General features: G+C 36.1%; 1 protein-coding gene across 4 annotated transcripts in view; it reads right to left on the bottom strand.

The window, feature by feature from the left end:
- MRPS30 (mitochondrial ribosomal protein S30) overlaps positions 1 to 19,885 on the bottom strand; it is a 146,100-nt gene that overhangs the window by 23,544 nt on the left and 102,671 nt on the right. For all 4 annotated transcript variants that reach the window (XR_014261959.1, XR_014261960.1, XR_014261961.1 and 1 more), the window contains one exon: positions 8,401 to 8,454. The gene's annotated coding sequence lies outside the window, so the exon portion shown is untranslated. The remainder of the gene's footprint in view (positions 1 to 8,400; positions 8,455 to 19,885) is intronic.

Raw genomic sequence — 19,885 nt, forward strand, 5'->3', positions numbered from 1 at the left:
AGCATGAATGAACCTTGAAAACATATGCTAAGTGAAAAATCCAGTCCCCAAAGACCACATACTGTGTGATTTCACTGATACGACATGTCCAGAATAGGCAGATCAAGAGAGAGGGTAGATTAGTGGTTACCTAGGGTTGGGATGGGGCAAGTTGGGGGGAAATGGAGAGCGACTGCCAATGGGTACTGCATTTCCTTATGGAGTGATGCAAATGTCCTAAAATTGATTGTAGTGATGGTTGCAGAACTCTGTAAATATGCTAAATTTTAAAAGAAAAGTACATACAAAAAGGAAATTCTAGGATGTATTTGACTTCAGAAGTGTTATTTTGATGATTTTGCATTGATTAAAATAGTATTTGGAATTGCTATTCTTAAAAGATATCACTGATACGTGTTGAATCACTGGAGTTTTTTCGTTATCTTTGCTGTGTAACAAAAGAGTACATATTTAGTGGCTAATACAACATGCCCTTACCACCTCACAGTTTCTGTGGATTAAGAGCCTGAGTATGGCTTACCTATGTCCTCAGCCTAGGGTCTCAGAGACTTCAATAAAGGTTTTAGCTGCTCTACATTCTCATTTGGGTACTGGGGATGAGTTCACTTCGAAGTTCACTTAGGTTGTCAGATGAATTCATTTCTTTACAGTTATAGGACTGAAAATCTGGCTTCCTGCTGGCTATTGGGCAGGGCCTACCATCAGGTCCTAGAGGTTGCCCCAAATCTCTGGCTACCTGGGCTTCCCAACACAGCTGCTTACTTCATCAAGCCAGCAAAGAGTCTCTAGAGTGAATCTGCTGACAATAAGACAATCTTATTTAACTGACCCATCCCATTACCTCTGCCACATTCTATTGGTTAGAAGCAAGTCACAGGTCCCATCCACACTCAGTAGGAGTGGATAATACAGAGACATGAACACCAAGAAGTGAGAATCACGGAGACTACCTTACAGTATTTCCACTACATGCAGTTTTTACTTAATTTAATTGAAATGTCACAGTATGTTAAATATAGTAATACATAATTGCTATTCAGACCATGACAACCAAATATAGATAGGTGTTATATATATAAGATACATACATATATATATCCACACTCTATAAAGATATCATCTTCTTGCTCTCCCTGTACTCCTACATGGCTTCCTGGGTGTGCCGAGGCTACAAAGCCCTGACTGTTCTTATTTCTGTGCCATTTCTCAAGACGGCTTATGCCACTGGTACCCTTGAGATGTGGTAACCCTTCCACCTCCTGGAAAACATGCAGACTTGCTTATGGCTGTCAATAAAAAGCAGTGGAATTCCCAAGATCAGTGTTCCTCAACTATGACACAGACCCATTGTGTGTAAGTACAGCATCCATCCTGGCTTATTGTGTAGCCCCTGGGGGACTTGGCAGCTCGAAGAACTGACATTAATATGGTACCCGGTGCTTATGCTGCTTGCTATGCCAAAAGTAATAAAGCCCTTTGTTTCTGACCCAAAAGCCGTGTGTCCTCCAGCAGCATCTATGAAACAGTAACAGGCTAATTTCTTAACTTTTAAAATATAAAACCAGATCCTGGGTCCTTCACAGTTCCTGACACCATCTAACTTTGGAATTTTAGGTTAAAGGACTGCTTTGAATTCCATTCACCCAAGTTTAAAATCACCAAATATCTAGTAACTGTTTCTGCTGCTTATTCTTTTAGTCTATTTTTAAATACTTTGAATTTCACTTGCAGAAACTAAACAAAACCCATGGTAATTTCCAAGATTTAGTAACTCGACCTTTGCACTAAATTTCAAATTGGTTGTACTGTCAGGAAAGTTATAAATATAGTAAAGTTTATGGGATGGCATGGCATTTCTGTTGAGATCTTCAAATTGGGAGGAAGGATGAATACAAGTCCTTCTTAAGATACACAGTTCTGATGAGATGCAACAAATTTTCTGAGGCTCTTATTTAGGGCCCACCAGGCAACCTGGGTAACACCTAAAGAAGCCTTCCCATGTGTAAAGTTTTCAAGCTGTAGTGGATTTTATATTCCCTGTTGTTTGATATCCAAATTTCTGTACATTGCCAGAGCACACAGCCTTCTCAACACAGACTGTGATATTTAGGTACCTTTCACAGCATCAGTTCTCCCATCCTGTCTCTGTTATTTAAAGCCAATTGTATCGCAATCAATGGTCATAACTGATGGTTGCTGGAAAACAAATGCTAATGCTTCTGTTTACATATTAATAACTATAAACAGCATACTAATCAGATTTACTGTATGTGTGCGCTTGTACCAGAAACTTAGATAAGCATTAACATACGTTATCTCATTTCATCTTCAGAAGAATTATCTTAAAAAGGTATTATTATCAGTCTTATTTTATAGTTGTGAAAATTTAGGTTTAGTTATGTAAAGTTACATGCCCAAAATGACACAGCTAAAAAGTGACATAAGTAGCCTTTGAACCCATGTCTATTTGAATCCAAGACCTACCTCGTACTTAATATTTTCCTCTTCAAAGCACTTTGGAGGTATATATACATGTAGTACATATACATGTATGTGTGTGTTTATACATATATATTGATATGTATGCATGTGACTAATAAATGCCTTGTGACTGACAATTTATTAGGCAATACTAAGAATAACTAATCATTAGAAAATATCTTTATTTTTAGCATTGTTGCTTAATGAAGTATTCCAGATAAAAGACTTTCTCATAATTGAAATGTATCCCTTTAACCAATAAATGCTTCTTTTTCTCTCCCTTCCTCTCTCTCTTTTTTTTTGAGAGAGAGCAAAACACCACTTTTAACCACTTAGTTCTCTGTAAATTCAATTAATGATATTAAAATGATTTTAATCATGAATTATAGACATAGACATTATGGGAAAGAATTAATAGATTCCAAGCTCTATGGAATAACTTTCTGTAGGATTACAAAAGGTCACACCAGTTACTTTCGCTTTTTAATTATTTCCCCCTTTTCATAAGCTGAAATATTGGAAACACAGCTTGTGCCCTCTCTAAAGTTTTGCAACTTGGCTTTCTGCAAAATATATTTTTGATGTGTTGGTTGAAGTTTTCATCTCCTTTGTGGTTTCTTTAAACTAAAACATATTCATCATCAGAAGAAAAGAATGATACCTGAGCATACAGAAATCAAGTGACAGTTGACTTCAAGTTCCTTTTGATATTTGATATAGAACATAATTCAAAGTTTAAACCATATTATAAGGTGTATCTTTGTTAAGATGAGAAGAATGAAACCCTATATGTCTTGGATTGAGTAGAACAACTTCCTTGTGAAATTTTATGCCAAAAGGCACTGTGTTTTACGGGTTTAAAACAATGAGGAATCATTATTGGAGGATAAAATGATCATTACACACAGATGCACACACAAGTGTGCATATACACGTGTCTATGTATTTATTGACACTTTTAAAGACTGTTAGAATCATATGCACAATATTATTATACTCAATTAAGTTTTTGTTTAAAAACAAAATAATTTTAACAGAAGTACAAATAGATCAAAACCAGTAAGAAGTTTTCTTGGTGCAGTTCTCCTTAGTCTTTACATACAAATGTTCTAGATTAATATTATTTTAATAACAAACCAGTCTACTGTGGGAGAATCTAAACCATCAGTATGTTTAAGAACTAATTTCTTAAACTGAGGATAATATGATTTTCAGGAAACTTCAAGATTTGCTAAAATATTTACTAGCATTTAAAAACCATGAGAGGCTATATCCACAAATTATTTTAAATCATTTTTTAAAGCAGTAAATGTTTAGCAATAATATGATTATTTTGAGCCATCTGAAGCCAGGTTTAACTTGGATACTTCAAAAATGATTCAACTACCTGTATACACAGAATCTACCTTTCAGATTTTTCTTTGAGCCAGAGAGGTGCACAGTTGCTGAGCCCAGAATCTGGCACAGAGCAGCTGCTCAATAACTATTTGTCAAATAAATAGTAAGTTCATTTCATCAGAGTAAAGGATGACCTATTGCAGAATGACTGAGGAATCTGGCTTCTGGCCAAAAACTTTTGTGTGATTTTTCAGGCCCAATCATAGGCAGTGACAAAAAGATTCTACCTGGTGGCCTCATGGGGTGAAACCGCCCTCTGCAGGACCTGATGTACAACAGCCAGTGCATGGTGGTCTCTGAAGGGAGCTGCAGTCAAGGACTCAGGCCCCCTGGCCAGCCATGCTCTCGTGCATAGCCCCATTCCTAGCCCAGGTGTCTCTATTTGGAAGTCACCTTATTGGGAAACTTGAAGTCACTTTTCCTCACTCTGGAGCCAGGTCCGTAACACTACAGGAACCTTTTGTTGGTACAGGAAAGAGTCAGTGCTTTCCCTGATTTAGCCTCTTGCTTATGCTATTGCAGCAGTTGATTAAAGGCTTCACTGTTCCTTCCTTTGGCTTGTTACTTTATTTCAGTATGTGAAGTTGGCTCCTTCAATACCTGACAGCTCAGCTCTCTCTCCAGCTCAGCTGAGTCCCTGACTGACAGTGAATTGTATGGAACAGTTAATATGTTCCTGTGGTACTTGACAGTGTCTACTTTCCTTGGCCTTGACAATGCCTCACCCCGACCGCATCACGTCCCCTCCATATCCCCAAGTTGCTTCACTTGCAGACACACACTGACTTTTAGAAGAAGCCAGTTTGAATTCAGTGGTGAACGTAGAAGATACTGAAGTGTATAGGACTTGATTTGACCTTTCACGAGATGCCCTCCAGATGCACTGCGGCTAAAGGCACTAGAACAGGGGTCTGCAAACTAAGGTCTAAGGGCCAAGTCTGGCCCAAGGCCTGTTTTGAGATGGCCTGCTTTTGCATGACCTGCAATGAGGAATAATTTTTAAAGGTTTGAAAAAATAAACAAAAAAGAATATATGACAGTGATCATATGTAGCCCACAAAGCCTAAAACATTTACTGTCTGGCCTTTTACAGAAAATGTTTATGGACCTCTGCTCTAGAACATAAGCCCTCTGAGAGCAGGAGTTTTGTCTGTTTTGTTTACTATTCTTTCTCAGTAACTAGAAAAATGCCATGGCTAAAATTAATTAAATTATTTTAAGCTTATATACCATCTAATTTGATCTTCTAAACTAAGTTATACATTAAGTAATAAAACTATTACAAAACATGTTTTAACTTCCTACCTTAACAAATATGCCTATAAAATGACAAAACTGTCAAATATGATGGAAGATGTTCTACTGAGGGACTAAGAATATTTGGGTAAGAAATAAAGAAATACATAGTCTATCAATTATTATATATATTTCATAAAATATGTTTTCTTGCTTTCAATTCAGCAAAATCTTTAAGTTGTTATAATCAAATTTTTTCATAATTTGTGCTCTACAAATCCTAACTCAAAGAATTAAAAAATACAGTTATTTTAAAAGTGTACAAAATGTAAATATATATGCATCAAAATATATGCATTAAAGGATGGAGGATCAATATTCAAACACATCTAATAAGAATAAAGACAGAGTGAAAAATATAATATTAAATATCAAAATTTCAAGTTAGAATTATTTAAATAAAACTGAAATCATTACTCAATTTAATTGAAGTAGTTATTAGCAATTCTAGTGTTGTGTCCATCCAGTTGCCAAACTAAAGGTCTACATACCCACTCTTTCAAAAATGTTGAGTTGTTTAATATTTCACAATTTCCCTCAACCACCAAATGCAACTGTTGCAAATACCTTGCTAATTCACAAATTTGTGAATATTTCTGGAAACGGGAAATGATCCAGGAAAAGAAACAAGATGGAAGCTCAGCATTATTGGAAAGTGATCCTTTTCGTGTGAGAAACCTTTGCTCTCCTGTTGACGACAGCTTCCAACACAATCTTCCCAATACTTTGAAGCTGTGTTCAGCTGGAAAATGGGCAATGGAAAACCTTCAAATCCTGGAGTTGGACATGGTCCTCTTTTCTTAGGAGGACACAGAGCAAGAAATTTTGAGAAGTGTTTCCCTGTGGCCTGAAAGCTGTCACAGGAGCGCTGAAGGGCACTGAGCCAGTGCCCATATGCTTATGCGTACTCTAATACATTCACTTTATTCTCATTTGTTAGATTTAGGACCCTCTATCATGCAGGACACAAAGCAGGGGGTTCTTTGCCAGGTCTAAGGGTGGTACTTCTTCCAATAAGGGAATGAAGTCAGTACTATCACTATCTTCATTTGAGATTACGAGGAAAGGGGCACATAATGGCTTGATTTACACAAAGATGGCCGAGGCAGATCCAACCCAGTAAAGTTAAATTCAGAACACAAGACTTAAAAACTACACAGAATAATGCCATTAACCTTTTAGGATTAGTAATGACTAAATTATTTGCTGCTTTCCACCCCCTCTGTACAGACCTCAGAGCCCATCCATCTTCAGTTGTATCCTTCTCTACTGTTAGAAAGTTGCTGGATGTCCTATTACTTTTTCTAACCTCCTGCAGCACCTTTGCTCTGAACTACTTCTATATTTATTATCATATTTTTGCTTTCTTTTTTCCTTCTTTCCCTTCTCTTGCCTGTGATTACATTTGTCTGTCTTCAGTCAGTCCCTCTAATTATCCTGTTTGAGACTATGAAATGCCAAATAAAAAATATCTTTCATCTGTCTGTAATTGTTCTTCAGGAAGACTGAGATTTTACATCACAAACTGAATCATATAACTGAAACATGTAAACTATAGAAATCATGATATTCCTTGGCAAGTTATTTTTTAGTTGTATTATTCTGTCTTGCCACGTTTTAATTGTTCATGGAAAACAGGAAGGCTTACATGTGCAGCATGTGATTAAACTTTGTAGTCACTATGGATTCCAGTGGAATTCTCCACAGTGACAAAGCTACTTGTCCAGCTATTCAGGCTTCATTTTTGCGTGTGATAAAGTATTGTTATGATCATGTTACCCTGATGAGAAAAGGGCAAGTCATACTATGCAGATTTGTGTGGGAAGTGACTTTTCACTCAAAGTGCACTACAGCCAAGAAATAAACTTGTGTTGTGAGATCTGGCTGCAACATAATTTTAATCCTTAACTATTAAATTTTTGTTCCCCTGTAAAATAAAGCAATTGAGCTAATATTAATTACTTCCATTTATCTCAATGTCTTCAGAGAAAAGGAGCCTATGAGAAGTATATTCATACTTCCCATGTAACAGTTTGAATAGACAGGGGTCAATAGGGTGCTTCTTCCACTCTTAGGTATTGAAACAAGATGGAAGAAACACTAAAAGACAATGAATACCGTACCATGGTTTGGGACAGATACTGTGTATAACTTCCCTATTTACTTAGTGCTTTGAGATGGAGTTCAATCCTAATGACTTTCCTGTGTGAAAAGCACCAAATGGGGGCCAATGAAAGTGAGTCATGGCCCCAAAGTGGATTATTAAAATGACACTCTTCATCATCTACATGCATCCCAAGGGAGTTTCTTAGACTTTTCTACTTGGGGACCATGGATGGGAGAATGCTAAGGGTGAGGAGGGTGGACAGGCATTTGACATTATTTGCTTTTATTTTTTAAAAATATGTTATTTTTTTCCCCAAGTTTTATTGAGAGATAACTGACTTACACCACTGTATAAGTTTAAGGCATACAGAAAGATGGTTTGATTTATAGATATTGTGAGACAATTACCACAATAGTCTCAGCTAACATCAACCTCAACATATAGAGATCAACATCAATGTATAGATACAATAAAAATAAGAGAAATAAAAAAAGAGAAAAATTTTCTCCTTTTGATGAGAACTCTTAAGATTTACTTTCTTCAAAACTTTCCTATATATCATACAGCAGTGGTAGCTATAGTCACCATGTGGTACATTACACCCCTGGTACTTATTTATCTTACAGCTGAAAGTTTGTACCTTTTGACCACCTTCCTCCAAATCCCTGTCCTCCCACCCTCTGCCTCTGGTAACCACAAGTCTGATCTGTTATACCCATAAAATATAAATGGGTGTGTCTTCACACACACACACACACACACACACACACACACACACACATGCACAGGCACATTCTTAAGGTGATTGATTCTGAAAACCATGTGGATGGGCTAAGAAGTAACTTCAATGAGATCATTTCCTCCCCTCAAATTTCTTTGGCTAATATTATTATTGAACAACTGTATTATCATTAGTACATGAAAATCCATAGAATTACCCTTCGGTTTTCAGGAATTCAGAATTCTAGCCATACCCTGTATCTAAACAGTACCTCAAATCTCAAATGTTTCTATGGCATTTTTTAAGAGTCTTTAGCACCAAAGATTTACTCCCTCTTCAGAAGGTACCAACAACAAGACGGTAAGGATCCCCAAACTAAGTGTTGAATTCCATTTACCTTGATTGGGCAGGACAAGAGCAGAAGAAATGTTCTTTCATTGGCTGGCAATAGCTGTAAACAATAGTAAAGATAGATATTAAATACTGAGTGCATACTGCTGAATGTTTTACATAATGTCTCATTTAAGTTCCCAGCAAACGTTGCAGTGGTTAAAGCAGACTCCAGAGATAGACTAACCAGATTTTAATTCTGGTTTCACCATATCATGAACTGTGTGGCATTGGGCAAGTAACTTAACTTTCTGTGACTCAGTTTTCTCTTCTGCAAAATGCTGGTGTACTAATAGTATCTACTGCGCAGGGTTATTATGAGGATTCCTGGATTTGTATTTGCAAAGTGCATAGAGCTCTACCTGGCGTATAGTAGTACATTTCCCCATTTCAGATGAAGAAACTGAATCTTAGGGAGGCTCACCAACTTTCTTAGATTACATAATTTGTAAGGGCCTGGATTTGGTAGCAGCAGTAGAAATGAAGAAGAGAATTCTGTGACAGATGTTGCCAAGTCAGACTTATTATTTATAACTGTTATTATTAGATTTTACAGAACTTAGCAACTGTTTAAACTTAGAGAGTAAAACACTTCTGATTATTTCTATACTCAACAAGAATGCTAAAAACACAAACTCCATCTGTTATTTTTGGTTGAACCAAAATGACATGCTTCTGGCCACTTTCACAACAGCTTTTAGAACCAAACAGCCTTGAAAAGCTTAGATTCATTTAAGTCATTGTACCTCCAGCTTGAACATGAATCGGTTTTTCATTCAGTTCTTTTTTATGACATGCAACACAATTAAGAAGCATAACTATAAACACAAAGTTACTTATAAAGATCAGTGCGCTCTGCCCCACATCATTTGCAGGAAAAATTGTGTGTGAATTTTTCCCCCAGAAATCTGTACAATCACACTTAAAGCAAACAGTCTTAAAAGTGAATGCTTCTGTGGGGTTAAAAAAGCAGTTCAGAGAGGACTTCCCAGCAGTGTTTTGCAATTTGGGGAGGAGTGAATATCTTTGTATAAAATCACTTAGTGAGTCGTTTTGTAAGCCTACGCATTTTATTCTGTTGAGGCTTGGTATTTAAGAAAAACATGGTGTGTTGAAGAGTTTGCCTGCTTTTGTTTACTCCTTCTCATTTACGTGGTGTGGAATCTTAATTAATTCAAAGGCATCTAATAATAAGGCTATTGTTGTGTAGAATAAACTAGGCATTATGGTAGTAACTAAATGCCTTGAGCATCAAGAATATTTCAAGTTTCTGGAGAGAGCCAAAGCATCACGAGGGCTTCATTCTGCCTTTGCTTTTAGCCCACAAGCCCCTCTGTTCTTAATGGCTCCCAAACACAGCCATCCAAGATTTTGTCCCATGGAGGGGCAGGGTAACTGAGTAGGTTTTTGATTGGTCTCTGTGTGTTGTGTATGAGAAGGAGGGGAAGAAGATGATGACTCACACTGAGTATGACCAACTGGGGCCCCAATTATATGCAGTTTTGTATTTCTTGGAAAACAGTTCTTAAGCACACTCAGGTGGTCTGATTTATCAAACAGCTTTGTCTTCTATTGCTGAGTAATCCTACTATAAATGGGAAAGACACCCAGTAAAATACAGAGTGACTTAAATGAAAAGTGTGACCCTCATAAGTTCCAGAAGTCTCAGTCAATTTAACAATCAGAAGGGTTTTTTTTGCTTCACGTGCTCAGTTACTTTGTTCAATGGGTCTAAACAAGCCCTAGGCAGGGAAGTGAGAGCTAGAATACACGGCCCCGCATAAATATTAAAGGAGACATGGAGACATCTCCGCTAACTGAATCTTTGAATCTCCTCTAATTGACATATCCTCTAATTGAAAAGGAAACTTCCCTAAGGATCGATCCAAGGTAACCATTTCCATGGGAAATTTCCAGAACATGGCATTTGAGCATAGAAATGATAAAACAGTAAAATACTAGAAATAATATCAATGGTAAATTGGTATGCCATTTTAATTACTTTTTTGGATTATAAAGAAATATATATTAATTGTAAAATAAATCTGGGAATTAGAGAACACCATTAAGAGGAAAATAGAAATCCAATTCCCTAGAGATAATGTATTGTCCTATTACAAATATAATATATACTTTAATATAAAATAACTTTGAAGCTACAGAAAATAGAATGAAAAAAGTTATTCATGATCCTTACAGATTAAAGGCAACTACAGTTAGTCTTGACTGGTTAGGTGATGTGATTAATTTTGTTACATCAAGGACGTTGAAAACTTAATAGTTAATTTTCATAAAATCAACTTAAAATCTTGGATTTTAATTAAGCTCAGCCTAATTAATACCAAGGTAAGATATAGCAGATCATGCAATCATTTCACATTTTAAATACATGTATATAATGCTACTATTCAAGAGTCTCATATGAATCAGTCTCCTTATGGAGTCAAATGTAAGAAGCACAGTTCAGTACCATAAATAAGTTGAAAAAAATTTATCCTATAGAGTCCTCCACACCCAACTGAAACCCCACACTAATACTTTCAAGAGTCCCTTTATTCACTGCCTAATTCTTCATACCCAGCAGCAGTTGGTCAGAAACCTCTTGCAATTGAAACAGCAAAAGTTCCTTTCCACATTTCAGGCTCTTAATATGCAATTTCAATTCAGAAGCTCTGGACAGTTGCACTCCCAGCTTCAGTCCAATGCCTTCTACCTCTTTAGCCAACTGTCTTCCTAAACACCAGAGACTCACGAAGATCAACTCTCCTTCCTCAGAATGTGGGAAAGGAGAGAAATTCAGTTGCAAATAACTATTTGTTTGTGTGTAGGAGATGGAGAAAGAAAAACAGTGAACACTTTCCTGGTTGTTTATTTTTCACCTGTCATATGAACAAAATACGGAGTTTTGTTGGATTCTATTTGCACTGTCCGGCTTGAACTATAAAGTTGAGGCATATTTTTTTTTATGGCCTAAGTATTATTGAATATCCAATGAGCCACATTAAAACATTGCAAAAGTAGTTGAATTTAGGTGTGTGTGTGTGTGTGTGTGTGTGTGTGTGTGTGTTTTGGGTAAATGTGTCACTGTACATGTGAGCAAATAAATAATTACCAATATGAGGTTAAAGAAGGGAGATTTGGAACCTAAATAAAAAAATAAATTGACCAATGTTTAGCAGGAGCAGAGATGCTCATGATATTTCTTTTTGTATTATCATAAACCTGTTTGTAGTCAGGGAAATCTTTTCATGAGAAAGTGAGTTATAAATACTCTGCAAACAAGACTTATTACAATCTTGAAGAATAAAAGATGAAGCCAAAATAAAATAAGAAAAGGGAAAATAGCAATTTTAACAATGAAGACCTCACACATATGCAAAAAAAACCCCAATAAAGTTGCAAAATTACTGGAATTTTATGTCTTTCTATTATCACCTTATATGGAATGCAGGCCATAAATGATAAAAATTGAATTAATTGTCAACTAGCTGGACTAAATGCATGTTTAAATAGATATTATTTTAGTTTAATTATGTTTTTATATCAACTCTCTTTCATGGGTATTAGGGTGATTCCTTTCTGAATAACAAAATTTTGAGTGGGGAAAAAAATAGACAAAATTTCGGTATATAAGGAAAATTAAAAAAATTTTTTTTTACATATGCCACAGAACTACCAAAATTATAAAGTTAATTGATTTATTTTAGACTAAAATGGATATTTCTCTTCTGAAACCCACTAGATTATCTTATTTGACCACCTACAGTTCTTCTCAAATTTAATATGCCTGGGTCACCTAAGAGTCTTATCGAAATGTCAATTCTTCCTCAGTAGGCACAGGGTAAACTGAGATTCTGCCTTTCTAAGGCGCTCCCACATGTTGCTGCCACTGTTCATGCGGCTCCTCACGTTCTTGGACCATATCTTGCATAGCAAGTGTTTATACCAGCCTCATCCATTGGTACCTTCTATGATGATGGAAGTGTTCTATATCTGTAAATGACTATCGAGCCCTTGAAATGTGACTACTGTGACTGGGAAATTGAAATTTTATTTTATAAAATTTTAATTTAATTTACATAACCATACATGACCTATTAGGCAGTGCAGGACTCTACACAATATAATTTATCAGAAAATCGTTCCTTGTATATGGCCTGTGTAAACACACGCCAGCTGTGAATGTGCTGCACTCAGAAGTCTTTATGATAGAGAATGGACTTGAGGACACGGGGAGGGGGAAGGGTAAGCTGGGACAAAGTGAGAGAGTGGCATGGACATATATACACTACCAAATGTAAAACCGATAGCTAGTGGGAAGCAGCTGCATAGCACAGGGAGATCAGCTCGGTGCTGTGTGACCACCTAGAGGGGTGGGATAGGTAAGGTGGGAGGGAGACACAAGAGGGAAGAGATATGAGGATATATGTATATGAATAGCTGATTCACTTTGTTATACAGCAGAAACTAACACACCATTGTAAAGCAATTATACTCCAATAAAGATGTTAAATAAATAAATTAATTAATTAAAAAAAAAAAAAGAAGTCTTTATGAGAACACAGGTGCCCAGGCTGTGGGGCAATGCACTTCAGTGAATTCTCTGGGTGAGATTTACTATCCTGGTGGCTACTCACTGGGAAAGTTCATTCCATAGTGTTCTGAAATTCACCTGTTGAAGACTGGAAAATAGAAAGTGAATCATCAAGAAATGTTGCAGATTACCAAGCAGCTTTTAAGGCAAAATAGTTCTTGTTTTATCTTTCTCTTTCAACTGAGTGAAATACCCACAAAGGCATATACACAATAGAAACACGAGTCTTATGCAATCAGAACCCTAGTTTGCCAAAATGATTCCAATTTCAGATTAGCTTTTATACTATGAGTGTTTCCAACGGGAAAATGGCAACATCAAAGTCATTTCTGAGCCATGTGACAAGGTAGCCACTTGTCATGAACTTGAAGCCCAGACATTTGAGTCACAAACTAAGTTCTAGCTTTATTCTGTTATCACTCACTCCCATCTTGGCCTTGGGCAAGGTGTTTCTCATCGTAATATTCAGCTCACATGCATAAACATGGAATATAACGACAAATGGTGATATGAATATTCATTGCTCAAATAAGTATAATCATAATGATACCAATAACAGTGATGAAAATAAGAACATCTTACCCTTGTAAATTACTTTGAAGTTTACAAAGTACTTACATATGATATTCATATTAATTTTCAGGTAAGATAGCAAACAAAATGTCCAAGAAAAACAGCTGTCTCTTGTTTTGTGTTTATTTGTTTGTTGCTGTTAATATGCTTCCAAGAAATAAAATGTGATCATTTCATACTCCTCTGGAGATGTGTTTTGATGCTTCAGAGACACCATCCTCCCCCTCCTCCTCCTTCTCCCACTCCTCCACCTCTTCTTTTACCTCCTCATCATCATTATCATCTTTATTTTCATGACAATGTCCCTAAGGACTAGAGAAGGAGTATCAATAATTTTCGCGTCTTCTTGAAAGCCAGTGGTGTTTTATGCAAGAATAAATCTACCTTCCAATTTATAAGAATTGTTTTTTCTCTCCTAAAACCTACCTCTTGCAAAAGCCCCTTCCTGATTAGGTTAAAGAAAATTAACTTCCAAAATCCATCAAATTGCAAGAAAAATCAAGGAGTACTTTTGGTTGCTAATAAGCATCCAAACTCCAAAGAGTAATATTAAAAACAAACAAAACAACCAAACCATAGTGCATAAAAGTGCCCATGTCCTCAGATAATTTTTATCTTTAAAGTTCTCTCTTTGAAAAATATAACCAGAATTCTGACCTCTGAAAATATACTCAGCAAAAGTATATGATCTTGCTATAATTTTCAAATTATAAACAGTTTTCAACACAGTCAATTTGATTTTGTTTTTTTCAAGGGATGTGAACAAAAGGGCATCTCAAAGCTTTACAGTTATAATGAAAAAAGCAAAGTTAAATATGCATGCATTATTTGTGTTAGAAAAAAATCCAAAATGGAGTCAAGATCATTTTAGGCTGATCCTTTCACAAATTTTTATTAACATTTTTATTTTTTAAAGATTTATCACCTCCTAACATAAAGGGGGAAACAGCTACATATTCAATTACAAGTGCAGAAACATATAATACTATTCAATCTTGAAAATGTAACAGCCATGAAAGCATCCAAGATTAGTGCTTTCTGAATGGCTTCTGAGAATTTCTTCATTTAACACATACAATTGTCCATGATCTCTTCTGACTTGGACCCAGAATTTTTACCAGTGTCAGTTTTAAATAAACAGATAATCCATTCAGATTCTGTTTCAGAATGTTGATAGATGACCTCAGTCAAGTTGTTCTGTACTAATCATGAACAATTCTGCACATTGGCCAAATCTTAGAGGACAGAGTGGAGTTGGCAATATTTTTATTTGGTAGACTCAGATACATATAAAATTTATAAATAGATGCATTTGTCCTGGTTTAGTATTTAGGATGCATTCTTTTTTCAATTTATCACAACTGATGTGAGTTAAAATGCCTACTTTGCACAGTATTCAATTCTTAAAAGCTGAAGACATAAGAAACAATTTTTAGATGGGTCAAAATATCTTCAGTTTGAAGACTGTTGCTTTAATACACAATGCTGCTGTCATTAGATTCCTGTGCATCCAATAAATCTATATTATGAAAGTATATTTATGAATGTAGAAAGACCTTAATGAAATATTTATAAGTGAAAAATTCCTCAAAACATACATTTATTGAATGCTGTTGATATATTGGGTCTATATTTTTATAAAGAGAAATATAGAGATATACACACAAACATGGAACCAAATATCTGTTAAGATACACATCAAAATTGTAATAGTGGTTTATTATTAGGTTGTGGAATTATGGTTAACTGGCTTCATTTCTCCATATGCTTTTTGAAGTTTCAGGTATTAAGCATGATCTACTTTCTAACTGGAAAATGTTTTATATGTGCGTGTGTGTATATGTGTGTAACTTTTTTCTTCATAAAAATTTTTCTCTGAAATCCACCTCCCTATAGAGATTTTGCAGCAAGCAAACATTTAGCCATAAATAATAACATTAACAACCTCATTTTGTATTGTATTGATAATACAAACATTTCTGCTAAAGGATGAACACCATTCTTTGATTCTAGTTAACACAAATGCTTGAATTCTAGCTTACCAAAGACATCAAAATTCAGAGAGAAGGGACCTTATTTTACAGTTAAGGTTTTCTAGCACAATAAAATTGCCATGGATGAACCAATTTGCCTTTTAAATGCTTAAAGATGATTTAACGTCAGCCATAACCCATGCAAAGCATTGCTGAGAGAGGAGCTTTATTCCATAATGGATGAGATGAAAGAGTTTTCCTGTTTGCTTATTTCTTCAAGGGAAACAAAATACCATTGAGAGAATGTATAAGGCAATTTAACAATTGACAGTTGGAAAATTAGGCAATTTAACAGTATGAATCACTAACTACCCCTTCTGGAGAACAATTTATCCTGCCCTATTTCGTGAAATACTGAGAGCTAGTTTAGGTTACAAAGTTGGTGATAATCATGACAAACTCTAGTAGTCAATTCAATTCAGCAAATACTCATGAACAACTACTTTGTTTTGCTAGGCCGTGAGCCTAGCCTCTGGAGCCAGCTCTGGAGACAGAATTCTAAAGTAAAATCTGGATCTAGCATTTCCTAACTCTGAGACATTGGACAAAGTTATACAACCTCTCTCTGCCTCTGTTTCCTCAGGTTTAAAAGGAGATTATAACTATCTCATAGGGTTAAGTAGGCTAGATGCATGAGGGTCCAATCACATCTCACCAAGCAAAATCAGAAAACATCACCTTCTCAGATGCAAACAGTGTGTCTTCGGCATCACCCATATGAGAAGGTGATTAATAGATAAGCTTATGGAGTCTCTCAAGTTAGTCCCAAATTATTTTTTTGTAAAAAGCTCCCATATTTAATCAAGGAAGCTAGAGTGTTTATCAATTGTATTATAATATGCCTGAATCTTTGATAAAGATAATTAAAGAAGAAAAATTGTATCTGTAAACTGAAATGGACCAGTATTAAACTGAAAGGGTATAGACAAGAAATAATTTTATTTTTCTTCTGTTATTACCTTTAAACATTTGCAGTTAAATCTTTCTTCACTGTCCTTTAAAGATTTATTGAGTAAATTCTATAATTCTCTGCCAGTTTTAGATTTTAAATTCCAATCCACTCTAATCCAATTTAAAACGTCAAGCTCGTATGCAATTTATGGCTCAGATTTGGAAGAGGCATGGTCAGCTCTCCCATATCCCCCTTCCTTCCCTTTTCTGGGTCCATTTCCTCCAGAATTTTAAAGACCACGATTAGTGTTTAGAGCAAAGGGGCAAAGACTTTTTACTTAACTGGGCTAATGTAGTTCTTGTCTGCCTTTTGTGGCTTCTCTGGCTGACATCAACCGACTGTGCCACTGAGGGGCAGTAATGCCAGCGACCCCCTCGTGGAGCACTCCTATGGGGGGTGGGGGCAGTCAGGTGGTACAACTTTCCAATTTTTGCACTGCCAACTTGACCTTCAGCCTTAATACCCTGCAGATGTCCCAGTGTTTGACTACAGCTTATCTCTCTACTCCCTTATCTCCCTCTAATTCTAGTCTTGCCCCAGCTAGATCTTCCCAGATGGCAAAATGTCAATCTGCTGCATACAAAGAAGTCCATCCAGGAAATGAGTTGCCAATCTTACCTTCTCCTCTTGATTCTATTGATTCTTTTGGAGCTATTCCCCAGTTGGCTTGACAGGAGGAAAAGGAAAGGATGTCAAAACATCCTTCCTTGTACCATATGATATCACTTATATGTGGAATCTAAAATATGACATAAATGAACTTATCCACAAAACAGAAACAGACTCACAGGCATAGAAAACAGACTTGTGGTTGACAAGGGGGAAGGGGCGTGGGGGAGGGATGGATTGGGAGTTTGGGGTTAGCAGATGCAAACTATCATATTTAGAGTAGATAAACAACAAGGTCCTACTGTAACCATAATGGAAACCATAATGGAAAAGAATATGAAAAAGAATGTATATATATGTATAACTGAATCACTTTGCTGTACAGTAGAAATCAACACAACATTGTAAATCAGCTATACGTCAATAAAATAAATTTTTTAAAAATCCTTCCTCAGGTAGAAGACTCAGGATTTTCTGAATGCAATGAATTTTCTAAGGGTTGGGAAGGGAGAGAAGGATTCAGGAAGTGGTTGAGAGTAGCCAAGCTGATATAGATACTTTAAATAAACCCTGGACAAAGTTCTGGAGTCTACTGTTTTCAGTTCTATTTTGAATAGTCCAGTGGTAGATAGAATAATGGCCTCCCAAAGATGTCCATGTCCTACTCTCTTGGACCTATGAAAATGTTGTATCCCATGACAAAGAGAAATTAAGGAAGCAGATGAATTTAAGCTTACTAATCAGCTGGACTAAAGATAAAGACATTATCCCGATGGATTATCCAGGTGGACCCAATGCAATCACAAGGGTCATTAAATGTGGACAAGGGAAGCAGAAGAGTAAGTGTCAGAGTGATGCGATGTGAGGGAGTTGACCGGCCACTGCTGGCTTTGAAAGTGGAAAGGGATCATGAGGCAAGGAATATAGGCAGCCTCTAGAAACTGGAAAAGGCAAGGAAACAGATTCTCCCTTAGAGACTCCAGAAGGAATGTAGCCCTGCAGACACCTTGATTTTAGTCCAATGATACCCATTTCAGATTTCTGACCTCTAGAACTGTAAAATAACAAATTTGTGTTTAAGGACACCAAGTTTGTAGTAGTAATTTGTTTTAGCAGCAATAAGAAATTAATACAAGGTCCTAGTAATCAATTTTATTACAAAAATACAAATCCCTCTCTCTTTTCTGTTTTGTGACCAAAAGAGACCCACATTATAATTTGCTAATGTAAATGTTCTGCTTTACTTTGAAAATACAGCCTGGTTTTGTTATATGGTAAACAGAGCTGTTCACTCAGATTCAACACACTGCTCCACGTTTATAAAGCAGTGATTCCATTTAATTTTTTTTTCCGTAAGAGACATTAATATGTGTGAGAGAATACATTAATTCATGGTCAGAGAACTGTTCATCTCTTTTGCATTGAAATGATAGGCTTGAACACACTAAGAAAGGTTTCACATACCAGGCCAGGAAGTTTGAAATAAATTCAGTAGCCAACCAGAAGTCATTGAATACTTTGGGGCAGAAAAGAGACACTGAGAATGAACGTATGAAAAATTCCTCTGGCAGTAATGTGTATAATTGTTAGGAGAAGGAGGATAGACAATAGAGAAACATATAGATATTTATTTCTTTAGTACAAGCAGGTGATAATAATGATCTGAAACTAGAACATGGTAATGACAACAAAAAGGGAGAGATTAATTGAAAATAATTGTCAATAAATTTTAGTGATTAACTTGATATGAAAGGACAGACATGAATGAGTCAAAGATAAATTCTAATTTTTGTATATGAATGACGAGGAGACTGAGGGTATAAAACTGCTGTGAAAGAAAAAATGTAGAAAGAAAGGTGATTATGGATAATGTTGAAATAAATTTGTAGACTCAAGATGGAACTGCTCCTCCTGGGGTGCCACTCAGCAAACCGAAATTTATACAGCGTTTGTGTCTCTGTAAATGCTCTGCTTGACCAGAAATGTAGTCTATCCAACCAGCCAATCCCCAAAAGCCAAGCCAACTCTGGGCCCTGTACTTATTTCCTTGTTCTTTATTTATTTTCTATTTCTCTCTTCCTTGTTCTTTATTCCTTATCTTATAAGAGCTCTCTGCCTTTCACTCCATTTTGCAGTTCTCTGCACCCTTGGGAATAGAAACTGCCCACTTTATGAAGGGTTAAAGTGTATTTGTATTGTCTTCTTTAATCATTTAAAATAATAATAAAACCACAAATACTTTGCTAGGCATTTTACAGCTAAAAAGCGCCAGAAATTTGTACTGGGAAAAATAAACTTCAGAGACTAATAATATATTTCCAGAGTAATAGTCATTCTTCTCATTTACCATTAATTAATTTCATTGACACTTAAGCCTGATTCTCTTGAAAGAGAGTCTAAGAGAAATACAGATTAACTGCTTCTCTTAATTCATTCAGGCTACTAATAACAAAAATAGACTGGGCATCTCAATAAACATTTATTTCTGACTGTTCTGGAGCCTGGGAAGTCCATGATCAAGGTGCCAGCAGATTCTGTGTCTGGTCAAGGCCCACTGCCTGATCCATAGGTTGATATCATCTCTCTGTGTCCTCATGTAGAGGAAGGGACAAAGGAGCTCTCCTGGGTCTATTTTATAAGGGCACTAACCCTATTCATGAGTGTTCCACCCTAATGACCTAATCACCTCCCAGACGCCACTTCCAAATACTGTCACATTGGGGATTGTTTC

The sequence above is a fragment of the Balaenoptera physalus genome (genome assembly GCF_965194825.1).
Source record: "Balaenoptera physalus genome assembly, chromosome: 3".
Taxonomy (NCBI): Eukaryota; Metazoa; Chordata; class Mammalia; order Artiodactyla; family Balaenopteridae; genus Balaenoptera; species Balaenoptera physalus.